The sequence below is a fragment of the Lissotriton vulgaris genome, chromosome 7 (genome assembly GCF_964263255.1).
Source record: "Lissotriton vulgaris chromosome 7, aLisVul1.2, whole genome shotgun sequence".
Lineage (NCBI taxonomy): Eukaryota > Metazoa > Chordata > Amphibia > Caudata > Salamandridae > Lissotriton > Lissotriton vulgaris.
In genome coordinates, this window is record NC_141695.1 from 1,196,563,051 (window position 1) to 1,196,567,528 (window position 4,478).

Sequence of the window (4,478 nt, forward strand, 5' to 3'; positions counted from 1 at the left end):
GTCAGGCACTACTCCCGAGAATCCTCGTGCGACACGCCGGTAGAGGGGCTCGAGCCCGCCTGGTCAGTGCTGAGGTGAAGAGGAAGCCGTCCTACCTTCGTACAGGCGGGCAAAACGTATGTCAGTGATCTGTGTGTACCGCAGCCCTGCTCTCCGCCTCATTCGCTCTCTGCCCCGAGGTGTCATTTCTAGACTGGAAAGTCCTGTTGCACCAGTTCGAGGCAGTGGGAGGTGATGCATACCTGTCCCAGATATGACACTAGATTCCTCCCGCCCCCCCCTCCCGCCGTCCGTGTCTTCTTCCGACGTTCCTGTCCTCTCCCGCCCCCCCCCCCCCTGCTGAATCAGAAATGCCCATTGGTCATCCGGTGCCCCGGCAGGCGAGAAGACAGGAACGGGCCCAAGACTGTCCCTTTGTGCTGAGCAGCTGGTCTGAGAGGCTTGGGAGCGAGGGCGGGCGTGTAGGGCCTCGATGGCACGCAAGGCTTAGGCTGTTGGACTGATAAAGGAGGCTGGAGGGTAGAGTCAGGCACTACTCCCGAGAATCCTCGTGCGACACGCCGGTAGAGGGGGCTCGAGCCCGCCTGGTCAGTGCTGAGGTGAAGAGGAAGCCGTCCTACCTTCGTACAGGCGGGCAAAACGTATGTCAGTGATCTGTGTGTACCGCAGCCCTGCTCTCCGCCTCATTCGCTCTCTGCCCCGAGGTGTCATTTCTAGACTGGAAAGTCCTGTTGCACCAGTTCGAGGCAGTGGGAGGCGATGCATACCTGTCCCAGATATGACACTAGATTCCAGCCTGCGTCCCGCACAAGGCCAAGCCTTCGAGGAAACCTGGCAGGCCGCGCCCAGGCCTAGTCAAGACCTGTTGGTATAACGCACACACCCTGAATTCTGGGAATTGTTGTCCGAGAGTTCATGTGCATGGGCTTCAAAGTGAATCTGGTAGTACACAAATAGAGCCATGTATGGTGCGCTAAGCTGTGGCACGTTGTACTAAGCCGAGAGTGTATTTCTGTGTCGGTTGTCATAGGTTAACATATTGCCGCACGTTCAATGCTATGTTACGTTAACATACTATGTTATAACACGGTGTTTTGTTATTTAGCCTTCATTCCAGGTATGCTGGATTCTGTTTACATAATATGTCAGACAATCTTACTATCTAACGTTTATTTTATGTCAAACTATTAATATGTTAACTTAGATTAACTCACTACTTTATGGCATTGTGAGTGTTGTGCTTTTTAAGTTAACAAGGTACAATATGTTAGCAGGTAACGTCACCGTGGCATAAATTACACGTGTTTTTCCCTGTGCCCCGTTCCCGCCCCCCCCCCGCTGTCCGTTCCGCCCCCCTCCCCGTGTGTCCGTTCCGCCCCCCTCCCCTTTCACTCTCCATTGCTTGTTTCTTCTTTTTTTCGGGGATTTTGGCTCTTAAGAGAGGGGCTGTTGTGCTGAAGGCCAGACTGGTGTGTCCCCGAAGGCCCGGGGAGTGGACGCAGTGTCTGATTCCCTTTGCCGAGGACTAACTGGATTGCCGGTGTTTGCCGAGTGGATGGCCCCACTGGCTGTCCAAACAGAGCTGTGTTTGCCAACTGTGAGCATATTGCCGCCTCTGTGAGTCACCCCGTCGCGGCGTGAAAGCAGCACTCTCTTGTTTAGAGGCTGTTAATAGCAGCACTCTCTTGTTTAGAGGCTGGGATGAACAATGTCACCTAACGGCACCAGGGAGCATCGTCTGATCATCTCGAGGCAGGGGTCCCCTGTACCCTGGGTTAGAGGCTGGCGCTGGGCGTACCCTTGCATAGGTAATTATATAGCGCTTTCCATACCACGAGAGTGACCTAAAGCGCTTATGCAGAAGCAGAGCATTAGTACCAAACTCATTCATAAGCCAGGACTGACTAGGACCCTGTGCTAGTGAGACAGGGCGAGCAGCTCTCGGCTGGGGAGGTGCTGTCTGAGGTGAGCTCCACAGCACAGAGGCACAAGGGAGACCCTCTCAACAGGAGTGTCAAGAAGAGGTCAGCAACGTTGTGAACTAGTCAGCTAGAGCGACAGCGCCCTCAAAGAGGGACAGACACCAGCGACAGCACCCTGAAAGAGGGGCAGACACCAGCGACAGCACCCTGAAAGAGGGGCAGACACCAGGGACAGCACCCTGAAAGAGGGGCAGACACCAGCGACAGCACCCTGAAAGAGGGGCAGACACCAGGGACAGCACCCTCAAAGAGGGGCAGGCAGCAGGGACAGCACCCTCAAAGAGGGGCAGGCAGCAGGGACAGCAGCCAGACGAAGAGTTGACAACCCTTTTAAACGGGGTCAGAACCGCAGTGGCCCGGAGCAGAGAGACGTATGCGGGGACAGGAAGCGGGAGTAAGCATGAGCACCCACGTGGCCTGGAAGAAGAGGTAAGCAGCACCGAGGACTGGAAGCGAGGGGGGGGGGGGCAGCACAATTTGTGACGGAGCAAACAGCGGAGCGTCTCGGTCTCAGAGTCTAAGAAATACACTAGAACCTTAGCTCCCATCCACGCGGGACTTTTTAAGAAATATTATCTAAAGCGAGAAAGAGGGTCGAAGGGATTATATGGGATAGTTACAATAAATCTATTTTCAAAAGCTGAACAATGTGCGAGGCCTCGAACAGTGCCAGACATTGATTCCAGCTCGCATTTGTTGGAGCTGTCTTCTTAAGTCGCTTTTTTTTATTTTGTAATCAATGCACTTTCTGCTTAAAATATTTTATATTGAAAGATTTAAGCAGACACGTTTTACTTTGTACTTTTCCCCTGTTTGTAACGAGTGCCTCCGGGGGCCTCTTCTTGGAGTATCTTTGTGTATAGTGCAGAGTAGTGAGTGTGCAGAGTAGTGAGTGTGCAGAGTAGTGAGTGTGCAGAGTAGTGAGTGTGCAGAGTAGTGAGTGTGCAGAGTAGTGAGTGCTAGAGAGTGCAGAGTGACTAGGGAGTGTTAGAGAGTGCAGAGTGACTAGGGAGTGCTAGAGAGTGCAGAGTGACTAGGGAGTGCTAGAGAGTGCAGAGTGACTAGGGAGTGCTAGAGAGTGCAGAGTGACTAGGGAGTGCAGAGTGACTAGGGAGTGCAGAGTGACTAGGGAGTGCTAGGGAGTGCAGAGTGACTAGCTAGGGAGTGCAGAGTGACTAGCTAGGGAGTGCAGAGTGACTAGCTAGGGAGTGCAGAGTGACTAGGGAGTGCAGAGTGACTAGGGAGTGCAGAGTGACTAGGGAGTGCAGAGGGAGTGCAGAGTGACTAGGGAGTGCAGAGGGAGTGCAGAGTGACTAGGGAGTGCAGAGGGAGTGCAGAGTGACTAGGAGTGCAGAGGGAGTGCAGAGTGACTAGGGAGTGCAGAGGGAGTGCAGAGTGACTAGGGAGTGAAGAGTGACTAGGGAGTGCTAGAGAGTGCAGAGTGACTAGGGAGTGCTAGAGAGTGCAGAGTGACTAGGGAGTGCTAGAGAGTGCAGAGTGACTAGGGAGTGCTAGAGAGTGCAGAGTGACTAGGGAGTGCAGAGTGACTAGGGAGTGCTAGGGAGTGCAGAGTGACTAGGGAGTGCAGAGTGACTAGGGAGTGCAGAGTGACTAGGGAGTGCAGAGTGACTAGGGAGTGCAGAGGGAGTGCAGAGTGACTAGCTAGGGAGTGCAGAGGTAGTGCAGAGGGAGTGCAGAGTGACTAGCTAGGGAGTGCAGAGGGAGTGCAGAGTGACTAGGGAGTGCAGAGTGACTAGGGAGTGCAGAGGGAGTGCAGAGTGACTAGGGAGTGCAGAGTGACTAGGGAGTGCAGAGTGACTAGCTAGGGAGTGCAGAGTGACTAGCTAGGGAGTGCAGAGGGAGTGCAGAGTGACTAGCTAGGGAGTGCAGAGTGACTAGCTAGGGAGTGCAGAGGGAGTGCAGAGTGACTAGCTAGGGAGTGCAGAGGGAGTGCAGAGTGACTGCCGAGATTAAGCTAATGGCAATGTAAATGACAATGCCATTTATTTATCTGTTTTCAAAACCAACACATAAATACAAATGTTGTCCTTTACAATGCCAATAGCTCTAACTTTTCCAAAGGCGAAACCATTGCATTGTAAATGCTTGTTGGTGTTAGGGTGCCACAGGGGGACAGGTTGGTAACTACATAAATTAAACGGGACTCTTGGAGCCTCTTGTTTGCTTTTTATTCCTGGTTTCTCCTGTGATCTCTGAGTCAGGTCTGGCAAGGTTGGCACTAGGGCTTAGATAAGGGAAGCATGGGGTAGCTCCTGCTATCCTTGGTGACCCCTATAGACACCCGTCCCAAGACGCTATCAATACACTTTACATTTGGTACTTACACAACTAAAAGTGGGGTGGGTGAGGAGTTTTACTGAATACACATTTATAGTATTATGAATCCAAATGGCAGTGGTGCCAAAATAGATTCTTTCTTGCACCTTTTTGAACACGAGTAGGCAAGAGACAAGCCTCTGTTGGGGACGGATTGTT